Source organism: Salvelinus fontinalis, chromosome 37, assembly GCF_029448725.1.
Source record: "Salvelinus fontinalis isolate EN_2023a chromosome 37, ASM2944872v1, whole genome shotgun sequence".
NCBI lineage: Eukaryota > Metazoa > Chordata > Actinopteri > Salmoniformes > Salmonidae > Salvelinus > Salvelinus fontinalis.
Genome location: NC_074701.1, coordinates 17,609,132 through 17,625,648, shown reverse-complemented (window position 1 = coordinate 17,625,648; position 16,517 = coordinate 17,609,132). Strand labels below are relative to the sequence as shown.

The following is a 16,517-nucleotide window of genomic DNA, read 5'->3' as shown; positions in this document are numbered from 1 at the left end:
ACAAATGCAGCCCCCAGTCTTTCAACATTAATGATGGTCATAAAGAGATGTGGAACTTTCTTTCTGCAAGCATCGTGCACACACTTTATGCAAACACACATCTCAAGTCAGGATTTCAACCCAACTCTGCATATTCTTTCATATGGTATCTTATACGTTTTTGGCATTCCAAGCATTTGTTTGATCTTGTACAAGTAAGGATATACGGATGTCCTCTATCTTTCACTCATGTTGCTGCAATGCTTTATTGTTTAGATGTCTTTACACAATTGTAGAAAGGACCGATGACTGTGACTCATAGAAAGTGTTCAAATGCTGTAACTTTATTGTAAATCTCTGTAAACCATGTTTGGTTGTGCTTCACTTAGGTCAGCATGGATCAAGGGTCTGGTGCACATTTTCACGCACCCTCTTTCCACAGAACAAATAACTGCAACAGAGAGGAGAGAGATGGTAAGTCAGTGATACGTGAATGGGAAAACGTCTATCACAGATGGTGGTCCTACACTGCCCTCTAGTGGTTTACAGAACAGACATCTTTCTTTCAAGATAATCCCTTGTTATACAGTATATTAAAGGATACAGTCCATGTTTGCCTGTGTATACAATACATGAATTTAAAAAAAAAACTAGTAGCATGTAATTTAATGTGTTCCTCCCTTCATAGGTTTACACTACAAACCAAATGTAGAGTTACGCTTTGAACACACCGACCGCGTCATTGCATTGTGGTACACCAGAATTACATTCATTTCCAATGAAACACTGCGTTTGCCTTGCAGTGTTGCAGTTGCAGTGCGTTCGGTGTGGTGCATACATTGGATTTATGGAACATATGCGTCAAACTGTATGCGTAGGCGGCTTGACAGAAATGGTAGCAGAAGGTGAATGTTGAACTTTTGTTGCACACATATCCTATCCAGATGATACTGCGTGCTATATTGCGCAATGACTCTGTCGGTGTGTTCGAAGCGTTAACCATAAACATCTGTATAAGGGTGCATAGGCAGTAAATCATAATGCGGTAATAGTTTTGTTAGGGCTGAGTTTGAAGCCTCAGGGGGCCATATTGGCACTAGGGGGTGTACAGCTAGCATTAACAGAATGCCCTTGCTTGTCCTCCTGAGGCTCAGACAGCTGCCACACAAGTGGGACTGGCAGGGCTGGGAGGGTAGATAGACATGCAGGGCAGACCGTCAGGATAGACAGAGAGACTGACGTACAATTTGCTATCCTTCCCTCGCAGCTGCTCAATCTTGGTGGCACCATACATGGGGCGCGGGGGGTTGATGATGTGGTTGTTCCAGCGGAACTTCATCCCAGTCACCTCGTCAATGTCCGTCTCAGCATTGATGAAGATCTTGTACTGTAGGTTTTATTAGGTCTCAGGAGGCCACTTTAGGAAAGAGCAGAACATTTTCATTCCTTTAGTCAGTTTAGATTGGGGCACAGTCAGTTGTCCTATGAATAGATCTTTCTGTTATTCAAGTTCAACAGTCTTCAGAAATCCAAATTATTTTATGGGCTATGATGTTGACACTTACAATTAGAAGAATGAAATAGAAATGAAACAATTGAAAACATGTGTGTGACATAACATCTCAACTCGTCTATAAGCTAGTTTATATCAGGAGTAGTCACATACAGTACATGTAAACCTGATACTGGCGGGTGTTGCCATGCTCTTCAGAGCTATATGTTCATTATCCCTGGCTGGGATCTTCTGCCATCGATGGTTACATTTGCATTGTAGCGGTACCCAGGAATTTGAATACAGTGCCTTCGGAAACTATTCAGACCCATTGACTTTTTCCACATTTTGTTACGTTACAGCCTTATTCTAAAATGTATTAAATAATTATTTACAGGCAAAGGGCTCAGCATCTCCGGTGTTCAGGTAGAACTTCATATTGGATTGTCCCCTGGGGATGGGGAACATGTCAACATTTTACATTTACATTTTTAGTAGACGCTCTTATCCAGAGCGACTTACAGTAGAGTGCTTACATTTTCGTACTTTTTTTATTTTATTTTATTTTTTTACATACTGAGACAAGGATATCCCTACCGGCCAAACCCTCCCTAACCCGGACGACGCTATGCCAATTGTGCGTTGCCCCACGGACCTCCCGGTTGCGGCCGGCTGCGACAGAGCCTGGGCGCGAACCCAGCCCAGCCTGGGCGCGAACCCAGAGACTCTGGTGGCGCAGCTAGCACTGCGATGCAGTGCCCTAGACCACTGCGCCACCCGGGAGGCCACGTCAACATAGCGACCCATAATGGGACATACTTTGTCTGCACATGGGAAACACCTCCACTAAAACACACACACACACAGAATCAGGTGAAATAAGTCATCATGCGGTCAAGGTGTATACCTTGATGTTAGACAGTGGATTTGATAGGGCAGAGGGACCCGAATATAGAAGATGACCATAAATACTGTATGGTAAGGTATAGAAATATCATTTGTAGATGTTTGTACTTGGGGACATAGAATTGAGGCATTTCAGTTTGAAAATAAAGATTTAAGCTTAGTAATAAACAATTGCCATTTGTGGCCATTCAAAATGATATAAAAGCATTGGTCAGCTCATTTTGCACATTTCATAAACCATTATAATTCACTGAGCTGCTGTTAGTATTCTACTCAAGGTGAAATGTGAAAAGGGATCTTTTATTTTACGACCCAGCGCTTTCAACATCTTTACGCCTACACTCCGAAGCCTCTCTGTGAGTAATCATCTTATCTTATTGCAATTTCTCACCACCCGTGTCAAGCACAGGTGGCCAGTGGCACCTTAATTGGGGAGGACGGGCTCATAGTAATGGCTGGAACAGAATAAATGGAATGGTATCCAACACATAAAACACATGGTTGCCATGTGTTTGATACCATTCCATTCACCCCATTCCAGCCATTATTAAGAGCCGTCCTCCCCTCAGCAGCCTCCTGTGGACTGTCAACACCCTTGGCTTTTCGAGTACCCCCAAGCAAAGGGAGAACCCTCTAAGGCTTTTTTCTCTCTTAACTTTTATGTGTCTTAGATCACCACCCTATTAATATGTAGATCAGGATGACATCAGTTTATAGTGGGTTATAGTGTGGGAACAGCAGAGTTTATGGCTGTCAACTGGGCGAAGGAATAACACCCAAGGGCGTTTACGAGGTGAACAACAAGGAGGCGTCTGTCGGCCTCTCTGGGGACATAGTCATATGAGGTCATGCACCACGCTCCCGAGCTGTTTGATTGGGACGCGACCTAGAGCAGGGATAAACTTTCATTAACGTGGACAGCTGCAGATGCAGGCCCCTCCCATAGAAAGAATGGGGGAAGCCTGTCTGCTGTGGTCCTCGCTGAACCCAATCCCGACGAATCAACTTCTAAAACCATAGAAACGGTTCACAGCCGTATCAATATCATGTACAACAACAGGTGGTCCCCCTCCACACACAACCCGATCAAGAGCCGTCTTTGCAGCCAGGGCCGTCTTTGCAGGCAGAAATGCACACCCAAACAAAGAAAACACTTAAAGTAAAAAAACAGTGGCATGCATTGATATGCAACGGCTTTCTCGTGGTTTTCTTTTGCAAAATAACTATGAATTAACAGACATTTAAAAAATAATTGTCAACATACACTGAGTATACCAAACATTAGGAACACCTTCCTGATATTGAGTTGCACCCCCCTTTTGTCCTCAGAATAGACTCAATTCGTTGGGGCATGGACGTTACAAGGTGTCTAAAGTGTTCCACAGGGATTCTGGCCCATGTTGACTCCAATGCTTCACACAGTTGTGTCAAGTTGGCTGGATGGCCTTTGGGTGGTGGACCATTCTTAAAACACGCGGGAAACTGTTGAAAACCCCAGCAGCGTTGTAGTTCTTGACACAAGCCGATGCGCCTGGCACCTACTACCATTCCCGTTAAAGGCACTTAAATCTTTTGCCTTGCCCATTCATCCTCTGAATGGCACACATACACAATCCATGTCTCAATTGTCTCAAGGCTTAAAAATCCTTCTTTAACCGGTCTCCTCCCATTATTCTATACTGATTGAAGTGGATTTAACAAGCGACATAGCTTTCACCTGGTCAGTCTATGTCATGGAAAGAGCAGGTGTTCTTAGTGTTTTGAGTACTCAGTGTAAAACACCATATCAAGGTGTGGAACATTCACTGTATTCGAAGGAACAAAAGCAGGTCTATTTTGCTCAAGCAGCTGGCATATTTCAGTCTTTTCACAAATCACCTGTGGGAACATGGTGTCTCTGAACACCAGACAACAGAAAGAGTTCGCTACTACTATCCGAGAGATAGTTTCTGAGGAAATTACCTCTGCCTTGACATGCAATTAAAACCGGTAAATGAATCTATGGCTCACATCAACACCATCATCCCGGAAACCCAAGACCCACTCCAATTCGCATACGGCCCTACCAGATCCACAGATGACGCAATCTCAATCGCACTCCACACTGCCCTTTCCCACCTGGACAATAGGAATACCTATGTAAGAATGCTGTTCATTGATTACAGCTCAGCGTTCAACACCATAGTGCCCACAAAGCTCATCACTAAGCTAAGGACCCTGGGACTAAACACCTCCCTCTGCAACTGGATCCTGGACATCCTGACGGGCCGCCCCGAGGTCGTAAGGGTAGGCAACACCACATCTGCCACGCTGATGCTCAAAACGAGGGCTCTTCAGGGGTGCGTGCTTAGTCCCCTCCTGTACTCCCTGTTCACCCACAACTGTGTGGCCAAGCACGACTCCAACACCATCATTAAGTTTGCTGACGACACAACGTGGTATGCCTGATCACCGACAACGACGAGACAGCCTATAGGGAGGTCAGAGACCTGGCAGTGTGGTGCCAGGACAACAACCTCTTCCTCAACGTGAGCAAGACAAAGGAGATGATCACAGACTACAGGAACAGGAGGGCCAAACACACCCCCATTAACATTGACAGGGCTGTAGTGAAGTGGGTCAAGAGTTTCAAGTTCCTTGCTGTCAACATCACTAACGAACTATCATGGACCAAACACACCAAGAAAGTTGTGAAGAGGGCACGACAATGCCTTTTCCCCCTCAGGAGACTCAAAAGATTTGCCATTGGTCCCCAGATCCTCAAACATTTCTGCAACTGCACCATCGAGAGCATCCTGACCGGTTGCTTCACCACCTGGTATGGCAACTGCTCGTCATCCGACCGTAAGGCGCTACAGAGTGTAGTGTGTACAGGCCAGTACATCACTGGGGCCAAGCTTCCTGCCATCCAGGACCTACAGTTGAAGTCGTGAGTTTACATACACCTTAGCCAAATACATTTAAACTCAGTGTTTCACAATTCCTGACATTTAATCCTAGTAAAAAGTCCCTGTCTTAGGTCAGTCAGGATCATCACTTTATTTTAATAATGTGAAATGTCAGAATAATAGTTGAGAGAATGATTTATTTCAGCTTTTATTTCTTTCATCACATTCCCAGTGGGTCAGAAGTTTACATACACTCAATTAGTATTTGGTAGCATTGCCTTTAAATTGTTTAACTTGGGTCAACCGTTTCTGGGAGCCTTCCACAAGCTTCCCACAATAAGTTGGGTGAATTTTGGCCGATTTTTCCTGACAGAGCTGGCATAACGGAGTCAGGTTTGTAGGCCTCCTTTCTCGCACATGCTTTTCCAGTTCTGCCCACAAATTTTCTATGGGATCGAGGTCAGGGCTTTGTGATGGCCACTCCAATACCTTGACTTTGTTATCCTTAAGCAATTTTGCCACAACTTTGGAAGTATGCTTGGGGTCATTGTCCTTTTGGAAGACCCATTTGTGACCAAGCTTTAACTTCCTGACTGATGTCTTGAGATGTTGCTTTAATATATCCACGTAATTTTCCTGCCTCATGATGCCATCTATTTTGTGAAGTGCACCAGTCCCTTCTGCAGCAAAGCACCCACAACCTGTTGCTGCCACCCCCATGCTTCACTGTTGGGATGGTGTTCTTTGGCTTGCAAGCCTCCCCCTTTTTCCTCCAAACATAACGATGGTCATTATGGCCAAACAGTTCTATTCTTGTTTCATCAGACCAGAGGACATTTCTCCAAAAAGTACGATCTTTGTCCAGTTGCAGTTGCAAACTGTAGTCTGGCTTTTTTATGGCAGTTTTGGAGCAGTGGCTTCTTCCTTGCTGAGCGGCCTTTCAAGTTATGTCGATATAGGACTCATTTTACTGTGGCTACAGATACTTTTGTTCCTGTTTCCTCCAGCATCTTCACAAGGTCCTTTGCTGTTCTGGGATTGATTTGCACTTTTCGCACCAAAGTGCGTTCATCTCTAGGAGACAGAACGTGTCTTCTTCCTGAGCGGTATGACGGCTGCCTGGTCCCATGGTGTTTATACTTGCGTACTATTGTTTGTACAGATGAGCGTGGTACCTTCAGCCGTTTGGAAATTTCTCCCAAGGATGAACCAGACTTGTGGAGGTCTACATTTCTTTTCTGAGGTCTTGGCTGATTTCTTTTGATTTTCCCACGATGTCAAGCAAAGAGGCACTGAGTTTGAAGGTAGGCCTTGAAATACATCCACAGGTACACCTCCAATTGACTCAAATGATGTCAATTAGCTTATCAGAAGCTTCTAAAGCCATGACATAATTTTCTGGAATTTTCCAGGCTGTTTAAAGACACAGTCAACTTAGTGTATGTAAACTTCTGACCCACTGGAATTGTGATACAGTGAATTATAAGTGAAATAATCTGTCTGTAAACAATTGTTGGCAAAATGACTTGTGTCATGCACAAAGTAGATGTCCTAACTGACTTGCCAAAACTATAGTTTGTTAACAAGAAATTTGTGGAGTGGTTGAAAAACGAGTTTTAATGACTCCAACCTAAGTGTATGTAAACTTCCGACTTCAACTGTATATACACTGCTCAAAAAAATAAAGGGAACACTAAAATAACACATCCTAGATCTGAATGAACAAAATATTCTTATTAAATACTTTTTCCTTTACATAGTTGAATGTGCTGACAAAATCACACAAAAATGATCAATGGAAATCAAATGTATCAACCCATGGAGGTCTGGATTTGGAGTCACACTCAAAATTAAAGTGGAAAACCACACTACAGGCTGATCCAACCACACTACAGGCTGATCCAACTTTGATGTAATGTCCTTAAAACAAGTCAAAATGAGGCTCAGTAGTGTGTGTGGCCTCCACGTGCCTGTATGACCTCCCTACAACCTCCCTCTTGCAGGAACTGCTGACACACTCCAGCCACATGAGGTCTGGCATTGTCTTTCATTAGGAGGAACCCAGGGCCAACCGCACCAGCATATGGTCTCACAAGGGGTCTGAGGATCTCATCTCGATACCTAATGGCAGTCAGGCTACCTCTGGCGAGCACATGGAGGGCTGTGCGGCCCCCCAAAGAAATGCCACCCCACACCATGACTGACCCACCGCCAAACCGGTCATGCTGGAGGATGTTGCAGGCAGCAGAACGTTCTCCACGGCGTCTCCAGACTCTGTCACGTCTGTCACATGTGCTCAGTGTGAATCTGCTTTCATCTGTGAAGAGCACAGGGCGCCAGTGGCGAATTTGCCAATCTTGGTGTTCTCTGGCAAATGCCAAACGTCCTGCACGGTGTTGGGCTGTAAGCACAACCCCCACCTGTGGACGTCGGGCCCTCATACCACCCTCATGGAGTCTGTTTCTGACCGTTTGAGCAGACACATGCACATTTGTGGCCTGCTGGAGGTCATTTTGCAGGGCTCTGGCAGTGCTCCTCCTTGCACAAAGGGCGGAGGTAGTGGTCCTGCTGCTGGGTGTTTGCCCTTCTACAGCCTCCTCCACGTCTCCTGATGTACTGGCCTGTCTCCTGGTAGCGCCTCCATGCTCTGGACACTACGCTGACAGACACAGCAAACCTTCTTGCCACAGCTCGCATTGATGTGCCATCCTGGATGAGCTGCACTACCTGAGCCACTTGTGTGGGTTGTAGACTCTGTCTCATGCTGCCACTAGAGTGAAAGCACCACCAGCATTCTAAAGTGACCAAAACATCAGCCAGGAAGCATAGGAACTGAGAAGTGGTCTGTGGTCACCACCTGCAGAACCACTCCTTTATTGGGGGTGTCTTGCTAATTGCCTATAATTTCCACCTGTTGTCTATTCCATTTGCACAACAGCATGTGAAATGTATTGTCAATCAGTGTTGCTTCCTAAGTGGACAGTTTGATTTCACAGAAGTGTGATTGACTTGGAATTACATTGTGTTGTTTAAGTGTTCCCTTTATTTTTTTGAGCAGTGTACTAGGCGGTGTCAGAGAAAGGCCCCAAAAAATGTCAAAGACTCCAGTCACCCAAGTCATGAACTGTTCTCCCTGCCACAGCACGGCAAGTGGTACCAGAGCGCCAAGTCTAGGTCCAAAAGGCTCCTTAACAGCTTCAACCCCCAAGCCATAAAACTCCCGAACAATTAATTAAATGGCCACCCGGACTATTTGCCTTGACCCCACCCCTCCCCTTTGTTGTTACACTGCTGCTACTCGCTGTTTGTTATCTATGCATAGTGACTTTACCCCTACCTACATGTACAAATGACCTCGACTAACCTGTACCACCACACATTAACTCGGTACCGGTATCCCCTGTATATAGCCTCATTATTGTGTTACTTTAAAAAATATATATTTTATTTAGTAAATATTTTCTTAACTCTATTTTCTTAAAACTGCATTGTTGGTTAAGGGCTTGTAAGTAAGCATTTCACGGTAAGGTCTACAACTGTTGTATTCGTCACGTGACACATTTCTATTTGATTTGATGAAGTGGAAAGTTTGGAGACAGTGGCAAATGTGAAAGAGGGCCAACTCCATGACCTGGAAACAGCGCAAACTAAATTAGTCGGGGAAATCAATCTCCTATAAAAGAAAACAGAATATACTTGAAAATCATGCACGTAAATTCAATGTGCGATTCACAGGACTGGAAACTGGTGTGGATGCTGGCAACCCAAATGTATTTTCTATTAACTTTCTGGGCAGGAGAAGCTGTGTCCCATGCAGCTGATAAACTTTGCGCACCGCATGTGTCCTTTGGAACCGATCTCGGTGTATGATTGTAAGAACCCACTGTTTTTTTGTCAAATGGCAAATTGTTCGCCTCGCAGTGGAATCGGGGGCTCTGACCTATGTGGAGAAGAGGATCAGCATCCACCCAGATCTGAGTGCCCAACTTGAAAAATAGGGTGATCTACGAGGTGGGATCCTAGCTAAACCTAGCTAAACCTATCCAGCTTCATCCACCCAGCAAAACTCATCTTGACCTTCCAGAATACAACACACACGTTTTCAACTGCCTATGAGGCACAAGTCCTCTTCATGAAGCACATCAAGCCCAACAAACAAGGATAGGAGCCCGACAGATTTAGGCTAATTGTCTGGTTTCAGACTGCCTAGTATTTATTTGTATGTTTATTGACAGACAAAATGTCCATATTTTTTAAAGGTCTCTCGATCAAAACGTCTGCCCGATCGCTATGAAAATCTCACAGAGCTTGGCATCCTGAACTCGGTATATTACCAAGCTAGATCTACTCAGGGTTTTCTAAAACTAACCAGCTTCAGTTCACTTCACATTCCAGCTCAGGCTTCATCTGTACATTGACGGTCGATATTGCTCGTCCACCTACTGCTAACTCTATCAGGCTTGTAACTGCGGTTGCGTGTTGCACATGGCAAGTCGAACGCCAAACTCTCCATTGAGACAATGCTGAAACATCAATCCGTGGGAAAAAAGGTGGTTGTGCATTGAAAAGCACCTATGATAAAATAATGGTATTAAGTCATACAAAAGTGTTACTGTAATGTTATGTATTAATGTTGTCTTAGGTCTCTTTTTATGTAGTGTTGACTCTTGTTGTGATGTGCGTTTTGTCCTATATTTTTATTAAATGTATTTCTAATCCCAGCCCCCGTCCCCGCAGGAGGCCTTTTGCCTTTTGGTAGGCTGTCATTGTAAATAAGAATTTGTTCTTAACTAACTTGCTGAGTTAAATAAAATAAAAATACTGTGCATGAAGTTTAAAATGCATTCTGCCATTACTATACTAAACAAAAATATAAACCCAACGTGACATCGGCTTATGTAAAAAGGGCTTTATAAATACATGCTTACATGTATTGAATACATGATTTGATTGATTGGTCCCATGTTTCATGAGCTGAAATATAAGATCCCAGCAATGTTCCACACGCACAAAAAGCACACATTTGTTTACATCCCTGTTAGTGAGCATTTCTCCTTTGCCAAGATAATCCATCCACCCGACAGGAGTGGCATATCAAGAAGCTGATTAAACAGCATGATCATTACAAAGGTGCTGGGGACAATAAAAGGCCACTCTAAAATGTGCAGCTTTGTCACAACACAATGCCACAGATGTCTCAGGTTTTGAGGGACTATGCAATTGGCATGCTGACTGCAGGAATGTCCACCAGAGCAGTTGACAGAAAATGTCATGTTCATTTCTTTACCATATGCCGCCTCCAACGCCATTTTAGAGAATTTGGCAGTACATCCCACCGGCCTCACAACCACAGACCACGTGTAACCACACCAGCCCAGGAACTTCACATCTGGATTCTTCACCTGTGGGATTGTCCGAGACCAGCCACCCGGACAGCTGATGAAACTGGGATTGCACAACTGAATAATTTTTGCACAAACTGTCAATCCATCTCAGGGAAGCGCATCTGCGTTCTTGTCCTCACCAGGGTCTTGACCTGACTGCAGTTCTGCGTCGTAACCGACTTCAGTGGGCAAATGCTCACCTTCGATGACCCCTGGCACGCTGGAGAAGTGTGCTCTTCACGATTGTATCCTGGTTTCAACAGTACCAGGCAGATGGCAGACAGCATGTATGGCGTTGTGGGGGCAAGCGATTTGCTGATGTCAATGTTGTGAACAGAGTGCCCCATGGTGGTGGTGGGATTACAGTATGGTCAGGCATAAACTACAGACAGCGGACACAATTGCATTTTATCGATGGCAATTTGAATGCATACAGATACTGTGACGAGATCCATTGTCGTGCCATTCATCCGCCGCCATCACCTCGTACACCATTCCTGGAAGCTGAAAATGTCCCAGCTCCTCCTCTATGTGAAGGAGATGTTGCGCTGCATGAGGCAAATGGTGGTCACACCAGATACTGACTGGTTTTCTGATCCAGGACACCTACCTTTTTTTAAAGGTATATCTGTGATCAATAAATGCATATCTGTATTCCCAGTCATGTGAATTCCATAGATTAGGGCCTAATAAATGTATTTGAATTGACTGATTACCTTTTATGAACTGTAACTCAGTAAAATCTTTGACATTTTTGCATGTTGTTTTTATATTTTTTTTCAGGGTAAATCATGTCCAAACAATTGAATTGGCCACAGGTGGACTCCAATCAAGTTTGAGGATGATCAAACGAAATTGGATGCACCTCAATTTGGAGTGTCATAGGAAAGGGGTGTGAATACTTATGGAAATTAGATATTTCTGTATTTCATTTTCAATACATTTGCAAACATTTCTAAAAATATGTTTTCAATTTCTCATTGTGGGTTATTGTGTGTAGATGGGTGATTTTTATTTTATTTCGTCCATTTTGAATTCAGGCTGTAACAACAAAACGTGGGATAAGTCAAGTGGTATGAATTCTTTCTGAAGGCGTTGTAACTATAAAGCTCCACTTCACACTTAATTCTAAATGCCTACTGCTTGCTAAAAAAAATTATGTTAAACTATACAAATAATTTTTCTTTGCATACAAGACAAGGATTGACCTGATTTTCAAAAATTGTTTTCTAGTTGGCTGACAAGTTTCACCATTCCATTATTTCAGATCTACAGGACTGTGTCGATTCGTTGGCACATGAAAATTATTTGAATATGGCAAATATTTGTCAATTATTGAATTCTATCCATGCTGGCTTTAGCAGGCTACCTGAGACATGAAACAGATAGGTAGGAGGGCATACAGGCTGTCGCCAATTTATTCATGCACAATTTGCCTAAATGTGTAATGGAAACACTTTGACCACTACAGTTTTATTCAACACTATGTTTTTGCGAAAAAGTGACGGCATTACGTCCAGCTGTTTTTATCGACACTACATAGTTAAATGGAAATGCACCCTGACAGGCAATTGTTGCATCTATTTTCTATGCAAACGTTCTAAATATTGACAAAAAAATGCCTGGACAAGTTAATGGAAACATAGCTATTGTTTCTGGCTGCGTGGAGAGTAGCCTAATCCACGGAGATTGTGCCACAAAATGATTGACAAAACGTTTAAAAACCTGGCCATATAGTTTCAAGTCATCAGTCTCATGTCAAAGTTGTTTATAGAGGCTATCAAATCTCAAGTTATTTTATTTTTCATCAAGTCCAGTCGCAAGTCATACAATTTGTGACTCAAGTTAGACTCCAGTCCAAGTAATGTGACTCCAGTCCACACCTCTGGAAATTGGTTGGATATGGTTTATTCTGACAAGAAGATGATTTTGTCAGTAATGTACAGCATGTATGAGTCATGCTGTTTGTTATCACCAAACTGATATCACAGCCAGTTCAGACATGTACAGTATGTCAGCAGTACTGTGTACACCATATGCCATTTTGTACTGTACTGGTGATGGCACTGCTGTTCCTGAGGTGTGTAGGCGTCAGTGGCGGTCGGTGCCCTTTAAGAAAAGGGAGGACCAAAAGAAAATGTCATGAGCATGGCCTTATTTCTATTACAGCATATTGGATGACTGTCATTCATATTCTATTCACTCAGTTCAATATAACAGTGATAGGTTTAGGCTACTACATGATTCTCAAATTTCCCCCATACCCATCATGAGGTTGCTACAACCTAGCCTATAAATGAAAGTTTACAACTTAGGTTGAGAGAAAAATTTGAGGCAACAGACAGTGTCACATTCAATATCGCTTTGCACATTCTTGCCTGCATCTAGCTGATCTAATCATTAGTCCAACAGTTGCAAACAAGAGTTTCTGTTGGACAAATTCAGGTATGTTTTTCACCGTTTCGTTCCGTTTGCTTCCTTTTATCTAAGAAGGATAACTTTTTAAATGTTTCAAAATATATATTTTTATGAAATTCATTGAGGAGGATGGTCCTCCCCTTCCTCCTCTGAGAAGCCGCCACTGGTAGGCATGTTATAATTAGCGGTGGATAAAAGCCGGAAGACCCTAACTTAGGGGTGTCAAACTAATTTCCCCCACGGCCCGAAATAGATCTTCACCGTGGTGAACATCTGGAGTCTGTGTATTGGTTGGACTCCCTGTGTTGTGCATCGTTCTGGTGGTTGGCAACGGAAAATAACCATACCACAATATAGCCGGCTTCACCAAAAAAAGGTTTCCTGCCAACAAAAGCATATGTATAATCGATCTAAAAGATTATGTCTGTCCTAGCTCGCTCATTAATGTCTTATTCGAAATACGGATTGCCTCTTATCCGCTCGTCTTCCACTTATGCCATAGTTTGTATATCTCAATTGTCAATAGAAGCCACATTTGTTTAAGCAAGTCAGTCATATCAGCTGTTTTTTTTTTTAAGGCAGTAAATTAGGCTGAATGAACTGTTTCGCTGCCATCAAGGCTCCGCTGATAACAAGGTATTGCAGTGGTAAGGATTCACTCCATGGTCCTGAAGAAAGGCTCTGCTTTTGGGACGGCTTTATGTAGGCCCTAACAGTTTGTGGGCACCGTTTGTCACCATTATAGTGCAATTAATGTATTGTTTAATGTTGTGTTGTGGCTTTGCTGACATGCATCTAAACTTTTTTGTTGTTGGTTTGCCCCACCACGGTTTACATACTAAAATTGCCGCTGCTTTCATGTTGGCAAAACAGTCTATGGCGCTGTCATACTGTGAGCTTTTAGTTTCTGTTGTCATAGGCTACCTAGCTTAAATGCTTGCAAGCCTAACTTCCTCGCATGGACAACAATGAACCAGCTAAGTAAGCTAGCTAGTTAACGTGAGCCTTCCAGGCTACATATTGAATTTCAATCGTCTCAGGCCAGTGGCACAATATATGAATTTATGGTTAGATCAGAATTGCCATCATAATCATTGACCTGTACAAAACCACAAGTCCAAATCCCCATCCCCATCCATGGTTTAGGAAAGAGACAATTTAGCAAGCTAGATACTGCAGGACAACAACACAAGCAGACCAGAAACAGACACGTTTTTCTGACAATGACGTTTTGCGTTAGATGGGATTTCATTATTAGTGTGAAGCTTAATCTAAACAAGCCTCACTAGGGGGCATTTTGCTACGCCAGGACAACCCACAGTTGCGCTCAGCTCAACGTTGATTGGCTAATTATTTTTATTTTATTTTTTTATCAAGGGACGACAAATCAGGTCCGGCGTTATGGGCGGGCCTTTCAATAAAATATTAATAATTTATTGGAACGAGTCGCACGCTGACAGAAAGACGCATCAATCTCAGTTAAGCCTCTGAGCGAGCGAAACAGCGCCCTCTGTCTCAGTATGTGTAGACCATGTATCTGATGCTGTCTGGACCAAAAGAGTTTGGCATATCATACTATTTCTGGCCAGACAGCGTCAGACATATGGGCTACATATAGAGGGCGCTGCTTCACTTGCTCTGATGCACTTGCTCTGATGCTTTCTCTGGTGACAGTTTCAGCAGAGAGGAAGAGGTGAAGCGAGAGGGCTCCTTCGCCAAAATCTGTCCAGAATAAACCCAATGCGTTTCTATGGGCATAATATGCAGACCTAAACTTGTTTCCTGCCTTCCCACCTTTGGTATGAAGACCATTGTTAGGGCGGAGACATGAGAAGCTCGTAATATATACAGATCTTTGGTTTCAGCCTCTTGCGAATTAGAAAGGAAACTTGGTGGGTGCACAGTGCACTGTTAGGATGCGAGATTCCCCTCAAGAAAATTGATGTTTCGCCAAAATTATAGGCTATAATTACTCATGTCTAAATAAAATCATTCAAAATACAGGGAGCATGACTTAACCACAGAGGATCAATAGCTTATTTTTTATTTATTTTTATAGCTGTGGATTGTTTCAAATCACAAGTGTGTAGGCCTATGCCTATTTGGGAATCCAGCAATTTAGGTAGTGCGCATGGCAATAGGTCTTGCTGATTAAGTTGCGGCTGTCAGTGATAACCATCTAAAATATGTGTGAAAATGTCTTGAGTATAATTTAAAATGTTGCAACAAAATGAGGGGAGGGGTGTGTGGCAAAATATGGTGTGTCTCTCTAGAATGCATTCACCCAGCTCTCCAGAATACGCTCCGCTGTCTCCCGCCTATTCTTGCCCATTCATTCTTGTATGTATTCTTGCATGAACCATTACGAGTTTAGGAGCATGCGAGCGTCTGAGCACACACAGATAGGCCTACCTGAACTGCTGCTTGCAAAAATAGGAAAGTGCCCATTTCTGATTGTCATAACTCACCACGTCCGCCACTAATAAACTGAGTTTCACAGTCATTTTTTCTTCACCTCACACAGTGAGTCAAGGAAGCTTGTTTTTTTAACATCCTTTGCGAATTATAGTTCCTCAGTATTTGAAAAGTATTTCCCGGCCTCCATAATCACCAAGCATAGGTGTGAAAGAGGAAACTATAATCTGATGATTCGTCATTAAAAAAACAAACAGCTGTGTGTCCCGAGTTCACTGGCAATGGAACAGTCATCCGATATGCTGTAATAGAAATAAGGTCATGCTCATGAAAAAAAAACATCTGTCCTTTCTCATCTTAAACGGCACCAACAGCCACTGGCGTGCACACATAGGAGATCCCGTGAAAAAACGTGCCCGCCAATGGAAATCAAAGGCCCATCCAACTGATTAATTCTGGCGCCGGCCATGGGCCAAATGCTTGCTGGCGTCAATCAATCAAATGCTACAGTGGCAACATGTCATAGTCTTTTGGTCCAGACAGCATTAGATACATGGGCTACAAATACTGAGACAGAGGGCGCTGTTTCCCTTTGCTCGGTTGAATTCTCTGGTGAGATTCAGGCATTTGCGAATTGAAGGAAAATTATGAAAACAGGGAGACGAAAGATAAATTATTATATATATATATATATTTTTATATTGGTCAAATATTTAGGGAAGCCTGGTTTCCCTTGTCATAAATGAATATACACCAGTGGTGAAGAGACTATAAATGTAGGTCACAGGAGGTTGGTGGCACGTTACTTGAGGAGGACAGGCTCGTGGTAATGGCTGAAGAAGAATAAGTGGAATGGGATCATATACATCAAACACATGGAAACCATGTTTTTGATGCCATTCCATTTGCTCCATTCCAGCCATTATTATGAGCCATCCTCCCCTCAACAGCCTCCACTGATTTAAGTCCATTTTATTTTTTTACTCAAACCATCTGCAGGCTGGATTGAATGGACTTGCGGACCTTGAGTTTGAC

The 16,517-nt window shown here is 43.1% G+C and overlaps 1 long non-coding RNA gene across 1 annotated transcript; it reads right to left on the bottom strand.

Annotated features, from left to right (window-relative positions):
* Window positions 1-226: 226 nt before the first annotated feature.
* Window positions 227-16,053, bottom strand: LOC129836280 (uncharacterized). Its single transcript, XR_008756640.1, has 3 exons — window positions 15,536-16,053; window positions 1,224-1,396; window positions 227-430 (listed from the first exon to the last, which is right to left on the bottom strand). It is a non-coding gene; the product is annotated as an uncharacterized LOC129836280 (long non-coding RNA).
* Window positions 16,054-16,517: the final 464 nt, after the last annotated feature.